This window comes from Symphalangus syndactylus, chromosome 7, assembly GCF_028878055.3.
Source record: "Symphalangus syndactylus isolate Jambi chromosome 7, NHGRI_mSymSyn1-v2.1_pri, whole genome shotgun sequence".
NCBI classification, from domain to species: domain Eukaryota; kingdom Metazoa; phylum Chordata; class Mammalia; order Primates; family Hylobatidae; genus Symphalangus; species Symphalangus syndactylus.
In genome coordinates this window covers 100618848-100632957 of record NC_072429.2, presented here as the reverse complement: position 1 = coordinate 100632957, position 14110 = coordinate 100618848, and the positions used below count along the sequence as shown (strand labels likewise).

Below are 14110 nucleotides of genomic sequence, written 5' to 3'. Positions count from 1 at the left end.
ACGGTTGCAAATTTATCAACTTTGCCTTCCTTTTATGGTTAACACTTTTGTGCCTTAAGAACTTCTCTCCCATTTTAAGATCAGAAAGATGTTTCCCCATATTTTCTTCTAAAAGTTTAAACCTTTTGCTTTTTACAGCTAAATCTTTAATTCCTCTGGAACTAATCTTTGGGTATGGTTCCTCCTTTACTTTTGGCTCAGTTATTCCACACTTCATGAGAACCCTGTTTTCTTATAATAGCCAAGTGGATGAGAAAGTCAAGGAAGAAAACCCTCATTCACAACAAGATGTGGGAAGCTGGCTAATTCTTCCTTAGGTAGCCTGGAAATAAATTTTGGTAAAATGACCTAGCTTTCCTTTGCTGTAGCCAAGGCATTCTTGCTTTAGAAATTTTGCAAATGTTTGAGTGCCACATGTTAAAAAGTAAAACAAACAAAAAGCAATGAATCCCCTCTCACCATTTGAGCTACGTCTCAGATCATTTAAATAAGCTATTTGTTGAGAAAAAAAGCATACATTTAAAATGCCTGTTTGTGTAGTATTCAGAGTATGGGTTCTGCTTTTAAAGAGGCAATGCAATTTATTGGAAATATCACTGGACAGGGAGTCTAAAGACTTGTGTTTAAGCCTTGATCTGTCATCACCTGGTTGAGAAACCTCTTTGTATCAGTTAGGATTATATGCAGTGTCCTGTAACAAGAATCCTTGTACAGTGGCTTAACCAAATAGGATTTACTTTTTCTCATGTAACAGTCTAGAAGCAGGCAAGCCAGGCCCAGTGCAGTGGCTCCTTCTTTCAGTTTAGGCTTCATTCACAGCATGTGGCTTTTGTTTTCATGCTTGTGACTTCATGACTGCAAGAGATAGCTCTTCCTCCAGCTTTGCATCAGAGTTGCAGGCATGATGAAGAGGAAGGGCAAAGAACAAGAAGTGAATGCCAGGGTCCTTTGAAAGTAACTTTCCAGGAGCCCTACCTAGTAACTTCGGCTTGTTTGCATCTCCAGAACCAAAATTGTTCCACCTGGCCATCATTCTTAGCTGAATCTTCTTTTTTTTTTTTTTTTTTTTTTTTGAGACAGAGTCTCGTTGTCGCCCAGGCTGGAGTGCAGTGGCGCGATCTCAGCTCGCTGCAGGCTCTGCCCCCCAGGGTTCACGCCATTCTCCTGCCTCTCTTAGCTGAATTTTTTTTTTAAGTTTTTCATTTTCAGAATTTCTTTCTTTTTTTTTTATTATTATACTTTAGGTTTTAGGGTACATGTGCACAATGTGCAGGTTTGTTACATATGTATCCATGTGCCATGTTGTTTTGCTGCACCCATTAACTCGTCATTTAGCATTAGGTATATCTCCTAATGCTGTCCCTCCCCCATCCCCCCACCCCACAACAGTCCCCAGAGTGTGATGTTCCCCTTCCTGTGTCCATGAGTTCTCATTGTTCAGTTCCCACCTATGAGTGAGAACATACAGTGTTTGGTTTTTTGTCCTTGCGATAGTTTACTGAGAATGATGGTTTCCAGCTTCATCCATGTCCCTACAAAGGACATGAACTCATCCTTTTTTATGGCTGCATAGTATTCCATGGTGTATATGTGCCACATTTTCTTAATCCAGTCTATCGTTGTTGGACATTTGGGTTGGTTCCAAGTATTTGCTATTGTGAATAGTGCCGCAATAAACATACATGTGTATGTGTCTTTATAGCAGCATGATTTATAATCCTTTGGGTATATACCCAGTAATGGGATGGCTGGGTCAAATGGTATTTCTAGTTCTAGATCCCTGAGGAATCACCACACTGACTTCCACAATGGTTGAACTAGTTTACCGTCCTACCAACAGTGTAAAAGTGTTCCTATTTCTCTACATCCTCTCCAGCACCTGTTGTTTCCTGACTTTTTAATGATGGCCATTCTAACTGGTGTGAGATGGTATCTCACTGTGGTTTTGATTTGCATTTCCCTGATGGCCAGTGATGATGAGCATTTTTTCATGTTTTTTGGCTGCATAAATGTCTTCTTTTGAGAAGTGTCTGTTCATGTCCTTTGCCCACTTTTTGATGGGGTTGTTTTTTTCTTGTAAATTTGTTTGAGTTCATTGTAGATTCTGGATATTAGCCCTTTGTCAGATGAGTAGGTTGCAAAAATTTTCTCCCATTCTGTAGGTTGCCTGTTCACTCTGATGGTAGTTTCTTTTGCTGTGCAGAAGCTCTTTAGTTTAATTAGATCCCATTTGTCAATTTTGGCTTTTGTTGCCATTGCTTTTGGTGTTTTAGACATGAAGTCCTTGCCCATGCCTATGTCCTGAATGGTATTGCCTAGGTTTTCTTGTAGGATTTTAATGGTTTTAGGTCTAACATTTAAGTCTTTAATCCATCTTGAATTAATTTTTGTATAAGGTGTAAGGAAGGGATCCAGTTTCAGCTTTCTACATATGGCTAGCCAGTTTTCCCAGCACCATTTATTAAATAGAGAATCCTTTCCCCATTTCTTGTTTTTGTCAGGTTTGTCAAAGATCAGATAGTTGTAGATATGCGGCATTATTTCTGAGGGCTCTGTTCTGTTCCATTGATCTATGTCTCTGTTGTGGTACCAGTACCATGCTGTTTTGGTTATTGTAGCCTTGTAGTATAGTTTGAAGTCAGGTAGCGTGATGCCTCCAGCCTTGTTCTTTTGGCTTAGGATTGACTTGGCGATGCGGGCTCTTTTTTGGTTCCATATGAACTTTAAAGTAGTTTTTTCCAATTCTGTGAAGAAAGTCATTGGTAGCTTGATGGGGATGGCAGTGAATCTATAAATTACCTTGGGCAGTATGGCCATTTTCACGATATTGATTCTTCCAACCCATGAGCATGGAATGTTCTTCCATTTGTTTGTATCCTCTTTTATTTCATTGAGCAGTGGTTTGTAGTTCTCCTTGAAGAGGTCCTTCACATCCCTTGTAAGTTGGATTCCCAGGTATTTTATTCTCTTTGAAGCAGTTGTGAATGGGAGTTCACTCATGATTTGGCTCTTTGTCTGTGATTGGTGTACAAGAATGCTTGTGATTTTTGTACATTGATTTTGTATCCTGAGACTTTGCTGAAGTTGCTAATCAGCTTAAGGAGATTTTGGGCTGAGACAGTGGGGTTTTCTAGATATACAATCATGTCATCTGCAAACAGGGACAATTTGACTTCCTCTTTTCCTAATTGAATACCCTTTATTTCCTTCTCCTGCCTGATTGCCCTGGCCAGAACTTCCAGCACTATGTTGAATAGGAGTAGTGAGAGAGGGCATCCCTGTCTTGTGCCCATTTTCAAAGGGAATGCTTCTAGTTTTTGCCCATTCAGTATGAGACTGGCTGTGGGCTTGTCATAGATAGCTCTTATTATTTTAAGATACGTCCCATCAATACCTAATTTATTGAGAGTTTTTAGCATGAAGCATTGTTGAATTTTGTCAAAGGCCTTTTCTGCATCTATTGAGATAATCATGTGGTTTTTTAACACGGCAAATTCCTGCTCTGGACAAAATCAAGATTCTGTAAGGGAAAAGGGTAGACTTGTCATTGGATAGGCAACAGGCAGTGTCTGCCCCACTGCCTAAGCTTCCAGTGGGGATGCCTGCCCACTGCTGACAGGGTTCTTTTCATGACAAAATAGACGATCAAATGGAAGAGTGCTTCATACACTGTAAAATGTATTTAATAAACAGAGTGGAAATATTCTGAACTATTTTCTCAGAGAGCAAATCCAATGTTAATAGAACGTTCAGGCTAGGTGTGGTGGTTCATGCCTGTAATCTCAGCACTTTGAGACACTGAGGTGGCAGGATCACTTGAGGCCAGGAGTTTGAGACCAACCTGGGCAACATAGCGAGCCCTCATCTCTATTAAAAAAAAAAAAGTTAGCCAGGCATGTTGGGGCATCCCTGCAGTCCCAGCTATTCTGGAGGCTGAGGCAGGAGGATTGCTTGAGCATAGAAGTTTGAGGCTACACTGAGCTATTATTGCTCTACTGCACTCCCATCTGGGTGACAGAGTGAAACTCTGTCTCCCCAACTCCGCAAAAAAATAAAAAGAAAGTCCAACTAAATATAGAGCCTTGAGTCATCAACATCTATTGAACTTCCACTCATTCTCTTACGGACATCTGCAGATCACCTGAGTACTAGGGTTTTTACAGATACACATCCTCAAATATCAGTCTTCAGATTATTGTCAAGCACTGTTGTGGTGGACATTTGCTGATCCCCTTCCCACTTTCCCTTTCCTCTAAGTATCCCCAGTGTCTCTCTATGTGATGTTTGTTTGTTTGTGTGGATTGACCCTACTCTTACCTCCAGGGATAAGCCTTGACTAGTTTAAGCCATTTAACATATGAGACCCCCAAATACAGTGGCCGATTCAGCAATGGGCCCTCAGAATGACCTCAGAACTTTCATTGGGACTGCCATGACGCTGACACTGTCCTCTTGGATGATAGATATATGATCTTGAACTGCTACAGCCATTTTTATTGCACCAGGAGGAGAGCAGCCTGAAGGTGAAGCCAATTCACAAAGAATACCTGTACCAAGAGAACTGTCTAGAATCAAATGATACAACAAACTTGTGGTTTCCCAAAACCAATCTTACTTCTGGGTTTTTTCCCCAGCTCAATGAAACAAATATTTCCTTATTTTGTTATTTATTTGTATAAGTGAGTTTGAGCTGGGTTTTCTGTTACTTGTAACCAAATGATTCCTAAGTGATAGTTTCTATATACATTCCAGGAAAAATTATATGTATTACATTATTTTAATATATTATTCTTTTAAATAATTGATATATATTTAAATAATATATTTGATATATGTGTATATATATATATTTAAGTTCGTTTATTCTAATGTTTATAATCCTTCCTGAATTAAGGCCATAAGGCCTGACTGTTACTCAGCATGCCTGTTTCTCCCTGTAATAAATTGCCTGCATAGCATCTGTCCAGAGAAGTGGACCGTGAGATGCTCAGAGCTGATTCCTACTCTTTGGAGACTGTGCGCCTGTTACCCCTGGGTTACAAGACTCATTTCTAAGTACTTTGAACCAAAAACCAATTAGGCTGATACACGTCAGTGTTCTTGTAGGTGTGTTTCCTGTTTCCTGTTTGCGAAGGCAACTACAAAAGAAATAAAAGTGACAGTCTCACCAAAACTTTTACAGAGCTGTCAAATGTTCAAGAACAATAGTTGCTAATTATGAGTGATCTCAGTTGCAGGGCGTCTGATCTCCTGGTGTTAAAATCTGTCGTGATATTGAGGAAGGCCCCGAGATCGCAGGCACTGAGTGACTGCATACTGTGAGTTAGTTTTTTAATCTCTTGAAAGGGTTAAATTGTGTAAATTACGATTCAAAATGCAAAGCTGTATCCTAGGTAGGTTTCTGTGTGTTTATATATTTGTATTTGCTATGTAGAAAAATAAGCTTTGTCATGGGGTAGCCATTTCCATTTTTAACTCTTGATGAATGTGTATGTTACTGAAAAGAAAGCTATGCACCCGTTTTAATTAAAAAAAAAAATCCTGTCCTCTTTTCTGGTGACTGATTAAGCGGAAACCTTATTTAAGTGTAAGAGATTTAGTAAAACAAAACAAGACATATGATAATGAAGTAAAAACTTGGCTTGTTGATTCCTGGAAAAAAGGTAATTTATACCCCTCCTTACTTTCCAAATGGACTCATTTAGTATAGAGGATCGAAGAGGATATTATGCAGCAAGTAGATGGGATGTTTTCTAATTCAAAAAAGATTCTTTTGAAATTCGATTATAGTATAATTAGGGCAGCAGCACCAGCAATAGTGAATTTCCTGTTAGAATAGGAACATTATTACTTTCCTAATTTGTTGATATGAGTCTCAAAAGCCATCTCATTGAACAGTTAGGAAATTGGCTTTTCAGGAAGGGAAATCTACTGAATTTCTTGGAAACTTTTCAAAATAAGTTAATGGCCCCAGACAAGGGCTAGTGAAGAATTGCAGGCAAAGTCATATGGCTTAGACCTCAGTAGTATGTTTTGAGCCTGTTTGGAAAAAAGTCATGAAGATTAATCTGATGTTTACTTGGTCAAACAGTTGTGTATGAGGAACAAATGGAGAAAATAAAATAAATGGGGGCAGGGCAGATACACTGATAACAAATGAAACTCGAGTAGACTTAGCTCTTTTCATCCCACTTCCTTTTCCCCCATGAAGTCTTTATGGTTTAATTACTACCTGAGCAACATGGATCACCTGGATGTAACAAGAAAGTGAAAGGGAAAAGTTTTTATTCCAAATTTGGTAGTCCAGTCCTTCTAATGAGATCTATAGAAGAGTTATGAAATATTTGAAGTCATGTTAAGCAAAATCTAATGTTTTTTTTTTTCCTCATGGCATTGAGAACTAAGTCTCAGCCCTATTGCATTTCTCCTGGAGGCCAAGATAGAGTTGTGCATTGTAACTAGTAATGATCAGGCAGTCTGTGAAGCTCCGTCTTCTTGAGATAATTTGGTTGGACTATTTATGGATATTACAACCCGAGACATGGCAGTCACCATTGCTTTAGTTCCTTGGCTCTTTCTGACATCAAACTAAAGCCTAATAGGAAAATGTGTGTTTTTGCCTAAAGACAGTAAAGCTTGAGTAGGATTTAAGATAAGAACACTTCCCCTTGGCATGGAGGTGTGGATAATCAATATGATGCTATTGGCTTCTAGTCATTTCTATCCCTCCTGCAGCACCTGGGTCCTTCTCTGTGTTTATTGTTTCAGGGGCAGGTAATTCCTTGCTAGAGTGAGCCCCAAATAAGCTAGACTTCATCTCTCATTCACATGGAGCAAAGGGAGACTGCGAGAGTTCATGCTGCAGGTTTGCAGCATCTGCCAGACCCAAACGAGGATGATTTGGATGAGAAATTGACAGAAAAGCTCTTGGGGCAGTGAAGAAGCCACTCCCTGCTTGACTACTAGTGGGCTTGAGAGAGTAGTGGGCAAGGCAGGGAAGAGGATGACCTCTTCAACAGAGGTTAAACTTCCTAACGGGCTTTCCATAAGAATGGCCTGACTTAGCAAATACTGCCCAAATTTCCTGGGCTGTTTGGGATTTTGTTCAAGAATTTCAGACAATTTAGTAAAAGTTGCCTAGTGGCAGAAATCCAGATAACCATAGATGGGAAGAATACATATAAAGAAATTATTTGAAAGCAAGGTATATGAATAGACTCTAGGTTTACAATTATTACTGATTTCCTGTTGTTTGGATATCTCTCTTTAGCCTCCTTAAGTCAGGATGGTTTTGTCTGGGTCCCTGAGAAATCTGTACTCTTCCCAAGGCTCCCTATGTGACTAGCTTCTTAGTTATAGGATGTTACATGGAATTTCATTTTTCTGCAGTTTTCTAAGCTAAAGACTTCTTTGCTCCTCCTCTTAAAAGAATGAATGCTATTTTAGCCCTTTTAGCCTGGGAGCTCATTATTCTGTATTTTCAATGTCCCACAAATTCCACTCTGTCAAAAAACATTGATTTTGTCAACAGAATACCTTTCATTTAGGAATAATATGGAGAGAGATTATCTCAGAGGCTGAGAGCGTGAGACACCAAATATTCAGAGGATAATTAAAGTGTGCTTCCAGATGTTTTCAAATATAGCCACAGAGACAAATACTGATCAGTCGAGTAATTGATTCCCTGCCAACTATTTTCCATCCAGTCATGTTCTTAATGCCAAAACAGCTAATAAATTCGGTGAAAAACAAAAACAAAAACAAACTGCTTTTGTATTAGTATGTAGAAAAAAATAGAGAGTAGTTTATTTCCCAGCAATTTTGCAACAAATTGTTTAGTGTCATACAGACATAGGAGAATGGTGTTTGCTGGAGATGAATGATGATTTCAATTAACCAACAAATGTTGGCTAAGTACCTACTAACTTGAGCCCTAGAGAAGAATGATATGGTATAACATGGACTTACGTATTTGGTAACAGATTATGTTTCTAGAAACATAATTCATTTATTTGTTCAATAAATATTTATTGAGCAGTTGCTATGTGACAGGCACTGTGTTAGATGGCGGGGATATTAATAGGGATAGGAAGTCATGCAGCTGAGAAGAGTGGGGTTGGGAGCAAACTTAGTCAAATAATCACACAAATACATTTTACAAATGTGTTAAGTACTATGATAGAAAACGACAACAGCAAAAACAAGGAATTATGAGACTATAAAATGCAGGTACCACACCTAGTCTCAGTGGGGATCAGGGAAGGCTTCCCTGTAGAAATCTGAAGGTGTTGGAGATGGGCAGAAGAAAGGCCAGAGCAGAGGTTCTAAGGTAGAAGGGAGCATGGAACTTACTAAGAATTGAGCCAAAGCTAGTGTTGCTGGAGAGCAAGGCAGGTATCCTATGGGGGAAAGCTAGAGAAGTGGCAGGAGCCAGATCATGAAAGACTTAATAGAGAATGAATGAATGAACCAACATGAGTAGTTTATAACAGGAAATGAGTCCTGTGGTCTTCTGTAAAAATAAAAGGAGTTTGCAATTGTGTAATGACTCTGCTGATAGGGAGAAGATATTCATTTACTCACCCAGCCAATATACGCAAGACAAAATCCCTGTTCCCATGGATCTGAAATTCTAGTGGAACAGGCAGATAATATGCCAATAAGCAAATATATAGGTTTTATACTAAGTTTTTGCTTATAAGTAAGTAGTGTGGGTCTTTAGATAGAATTTAAACATGATTTCAAGTATAAATTGTATTGCATGTAAGTGTGGTTATTCTTCTGTTTAGTTAAATAAAGGCATATACTCTAGAAGACCTAAGAGGATGTTCAGGACAGATGTCCTTGATAGTACCCAATTCACAGTCAAAGACTTCGAAGAAATTTCAAGAGAGGAAAACAAGAGAGAGAAACCAGGCTTTGTATTAATTTGTTCTTGTTTCTGAGACAATAGTGATCCCATTGTCCTCCCTGTGCCTCATTCTGGAGTGGTGAGGGGAGGAGGAAGAGAGCAATACAAAGACTTAAATGAAACTCACAGAGTCTAACACTGATGGAGAAGGAGCTGAGAGGAAGAGCATTTCAGAGTCTATTTCTTTGGTTTTATTTTCTTTGTTTGTTTTTGAAATGGGATCTCACTCTGTTGCCCAGGCTGGAGTACAGTGGTGCAATCTTGGCTTACTGAAGCCTCAGCCTCCTCAGTAGCAGGGACTACAAGTGCACACCACCATGCCCAGCTAATTTTTGTATTTTTTGTTGAGTCAGAGTGTCTCACTGTGTTGCCCAGGCTAGTCTAGAACTCATGGCCTTAAGCAGTCCTTCTGTGTTGGCCTCCCTAAGTGTTGGAGTTATAGACATGAGCCACCACATCTGGCCTCTTTCTATTTCTTCTTACAAAAAGACCTTATTATACCTTATATATTTAACATGCTTTATACATTTTGCACATTTAGCATATCTAGAAAAGGTTCACATCTTAGAATCAATGTATATATTTAAGGAGATGGATTTCTTTCCCACATTCTCAAAAGTCGTTATTTCATATTGCTTCTTAAAGCCATTACTGACTTACAACACAGAAAACAATACATGCCTGGAAACTTATTTGAGGTTTTCAACTGTGCCTGTCTTTTATGAAGGTCTGCTGGAAGACTTCTTGATGCAATGTTTGCATAGCTACATAGAGAGTATTACTGACATCAGTGGAATTACACCAGGGCACTGGTGAGGATTACCTTCAGGTCTTGTTTGCAAAAGTCAGAGGGTTTGATGTAAGCAGTTCATTATATCAAAGGGAGGCATAATAATTATCTGTTTTAATCTTCAGGAACCTCCTTGTTTCTGACTTTCCTACTGTATGAATCAAAGTGATTATTTCTATATATGCTGTCTTAGTCTGTTTAGTCTGCTATAACAAAATATCATAAACTGGGTAGCTTATAAACAACAGAAATTTATTTCCTACAGTTCTTGAGGTCAGGAAGTCCAAGATTAAGGTGCTGGCAGATTCGGTGTCTGTCGAGGTCCTATTTCCTGGTTCATAGATGGTGCCTTCTCGCTGTATCCTCCTATGGTGGTAGGGGAAAAGAGACCCTGGGGTCTCTTTTATAATGACATTAAATCCACCTTCATGTCCTAATCACCTGCCCCAAACTCCACCTCCTAGTATAATCACCTTGGGGGTTAGGACTTCAACATATGAATTTGGGGAGGGAGGCAGACACAAACATTCAGACCATAGCATATGCCAAAAATCTTAGAATTGGGAGGAATGATGGACATGTTGTTAGTGTGATCCTTCAGTACAAGTTTTTTTCAACATAGCACTATTGTCATTTTGAACCAGATAATTCTTCTGGAAGGGAGTGTCTTGCACATTATAGGATGTATTGCAGTATCCTGGTGCCGGTAGTATATCCCCGGTCATGACAACCATCTGAAGACATTGCCAAATGTCTCCTGGGAAGGGCAAATATCACCCTCAGTTGAGCACCCCTGCTTTAGTGCATCTTAATCAATGACTCACACTGCTCTGTTTTAGCCTTGTATTGTAGTTGTATCACAAATGTGTGCAATTCTAAATGTGTAGCTTTAACAGGATGGTATCTTTACAGTTCTGTAATTCTCACATCCAAATTGAAGATGATATTATGAAACCAGAATTATAAGATGAAATAATTAGGTATTTACTCAGCCAAGTATGTGAAATTCTAATGTGATAATATGTTTTTCTGGGAGCCTCGTTTTATTTGTTAAAACCTTAGAAAATTTTACCCTCAAAGTTTAAAACTTACTTAGTGGTTCAACTGTTTCTTAAGAAGATACATTTATGAGAGTCTTAATGCCACAAAGATTCCACTTCGGTCAGCTGCAAGAATTAAGAGCCTTTTGGTCCTTGGCACCAAACTTAAATGAGACATAAATGAGGCACATTTAATGAAATCAATTCTAGTTTTATAGGAAGCTGAGAATAACAGAGAGAAAAAAAAGTGCTGCTCTTGTGTCCTTTGGTGATGGTGTTTGACATTTTAGTGTAATTTGTTATAATAGTACACTGGTTAATGTTCTCATATTATCTGCGGTTTAATCAAAGTTTCTGAAAATGGGAAGAATGTGTTCTATGTGTCACTATAAAGCTAAGAAATGGTATTTCAAAATTACTTCAATCATACATGATTAGATCTTCTAAAGTGGTATTTTACTGTGCTATGGTGCAGCGAAGACTTCAAATTGCAAAAGTGTACTTACACATGTAGTAATATATGACACCATTAAAGAGATTATTTTTAAATAAAATCCCTTTTTATTGGTATTTTTTATTTTAATAGATATTTATTTTGTTAGGTGGTTTTGTGAAAGTGAAATTCCTTTTTACTGTTATTGTTTACCTCACTTAAAGGCTTCCCGCCTTAAAGTGTCACATGTAGTTCAAATGAGCCAATATTATATGTAAAATAGTTTCTTTTGTGTCATGATGCTCTTCAGAAATATTAAGGACTTCTGATTATCTCAAAAATAAAGTTCTGAGTCCTTTTCATGACATTCGAGGCCCTCTAGTAACTGGCTTCAATCAATCTTTGCACATTTATCTCCGTTACCTCCCTTTGCCTTGTCCTCATGTCTTATTCCAGCCATAATGAAGGAGGTGGCCCGGGTCATCTTTGCACTTTTCTGCCTCCATAGCACTTCTCATGTTGTGATTTCTACCCCTCAAATTCTAATCCACTCTTAATCATTTATTTCACAAAACATTCTCAAATTTTCTTAGTTGGAATTAAACTCTCTCTCGTTTTTTGTATAATGCTTTGAAAGCACTAGACTAGTCCTTTTCACACTATCTGGGGGGAATTCAATTTTTGAAAAACTTTCCAATTCATCACAAATCAATAGGTGTCCTTCTGTCTGTGACTACCAGTGAGAGGTAACAGCGTGCTGGCAGCCCTGGCAGCCCTCGCTGGCTCTCAGGCCTCCTCGGCCTCGGTGTCCACTCTGGCCATGCTCCAGGAGCCCTTTAGCCCGCCACTGCGCTGTGGGGGCCCTTCTCTGGGCTGGCCGAGGCCGGAGCCAGCTCCCTCTGCTTGTGGGGAGGTGTACAGGGAGAGGCGTGGGTGGGAACCGGGGCTGCTGTGCACGGCGATTGCGGGCCAGCATGAGTTATGGGTGGGCGTGGGCTCGGGCTCGCTGGGCTCTGCACTCAGAGCGGCTGGCCAGCGCTGCTGGCCCTGGGCAGTGAAGGGCTTAGCACCCAGGCCAGCAGCTGTGGAGGGTGGTCCGGATCCCCCAGCAGTGCCGGCCCACCAGTGCTGCTCTCAAATTCTCGCCGGGCCTCAGCTGCCTCCCCGCGGGGCAGGGCATGGGACCTGCAGCCCGCCATGCCCGAGCCTCCCTAGACCTCCCCAGCCTCCCGCACTGTGGGCTCCTGCACGGCCCCAGCCTCCCCAGCAAGCGTGGCCCCCTGCTCCACGGCACCCGGTCCCATCCACCGCCCAAGGGCTGAGGAGTGCAGACACACAGTGCGGGACTGGCAGGCAGCTCCACCTGCGGCCCTGGCAGGGTGATCCACAAGACGAAGCCAGCTGGGTTCCTGAGCGGGTGGGGACTTGGAGGACTTTTATTGGAGGATTGTAAATGCACCAATCAGCAACCTGTGTCTAGCTCAAGGTTTGTGAATGCACCAATCAGTGCTCTGTGTCTAGCTAATCTAGTGGGGACTTGGACAACTTTTGTGTGTAGCTCAGGGATTGTAAATGCACCAATCAGCACCCTGTCAAAACGGACCAATGAGCGCTCTGTAAAACAGACCAATCAGCTCTCTGTAAAATGGACCAGTCGGCAGGATGTGGGTGGGGGCCAGATAAGGGAATAAAAGCAGGCTGCCCGAGCCAGCAGTTGCAACCCGTTCAGGTCCTATTTCACACTATGGAAGCTGTGTTCTTTTGCTGTTTGCAACAGATCTTGCTGTTGCTCACTGTTTGGGTCCGCACTGCCTTTATGAGCTGTAACACTCACAGTGAAGATCTACAGCCTCACTCTTAAGGCCAGCCAGACCACGAACCCACCGGGAGAAATGAACAACTCCGGACGCGCGGCCTGAAGAGCTGTAATACTCGCCGTGAAGGTCTGCAGCTTCACTCCTGAAGCCAGTGAGACCACGAACCCACCACCAGAAGGAAGAAACTCTGAACACGTCTGAACATCAGAAGGAACAAACCCCAGACACACCATCTTTAAGAACTGTTACACCATGAGGGTCTGCGGCCTCATTTTTGAAGTCAGTGAGACCAAGAACCCACCAATTCCGGGCACACCAGTACTTAGAATCTACCCCAGGAAACTCACCATGCAAGTTTGGCAATCTCCAGACCATTCTATACCCTATTCAATGAGATGAGTTTACTTGACTACACATTTGGATGCTGTAGCAATGTCCAGCTGCTATAGAAGTTTATTGACAACTACTTGCAATATCTGTATTTGCCTTATTGAAGTCTGTTAAGACTGGTCCGTAGACCACATTTTAAGTAGCGCTGTCTTAGACTCTAAGCTCCATGAGGACAGAACCTAGGGCTGCTTTTTTTCATCATCGTAATTCTAGGACATGGCATTGACTGTCACATAACTGCACATTGATTACATGCAGAGGTTCTGTCAGTAGCAGTTCCTGCCTGCAAAGTAGCTTGTATTAGATCTTGATCACTTTTTAGCACCTATAGGATCATCATACTTTACTTATAACAGAAAATAAGAATAAATGGGACCATCAGGCTGATTTATTTTTAAAATACATGCTCTTTAATACAAAATCTACTGAAAGAAAACATAATGTTAGCCTCCTGGTGCTGGTATGATCTCCTTATAAATAAAAATCACTTGATTAATAATTTAATTTTCTTTCACTAGATAGTTGTAAAAATTCACTTCAAGTTCACTTAAGTAAAATAAAGGAAGCTTAAAAGAAATCTAAAACAATTAGCCTCTTACATAGCAAGACTGTATGAGAGAAATGTGTTCCTTGTACAAGGGAACCCCTGTAAAAAACAAAATTATGTTTAAAACCCAAATGGCTTTCTATTATGCAGCTCAAGGAGAAACACTGAAACTCTTGAACGGT

The 14110-nt window shown here is 40.4% G+C and overlaps 1 protein-coding gene across 6 annotated transcripts in view; it reads left to right on the top strand.

The window, feature by feature from the left end:
• Positions 1-14110, top strand: part of NCALD (neurocalcin delta) — a 456181-nt gene that overhangs the window by 243912 nt on the left and 198159 nt on the right. For 3 of the 6 annotated variants that reach the window (XM_055286937.2, XM_063643501.1, XM_055286933.1), the window contains exon 4: positions 5232-5318. The exons of the other annotated variants lie outside the window; for them this stretch is intronic. The gene's annotated coding sequence lies outside the window, so the exon portion shown is untranslated. The remainder of the gene's footprint in view (positions 1-5231; positions 5319-14110) is intronic. 6 annotated transcript variants of the gene reach the window in all.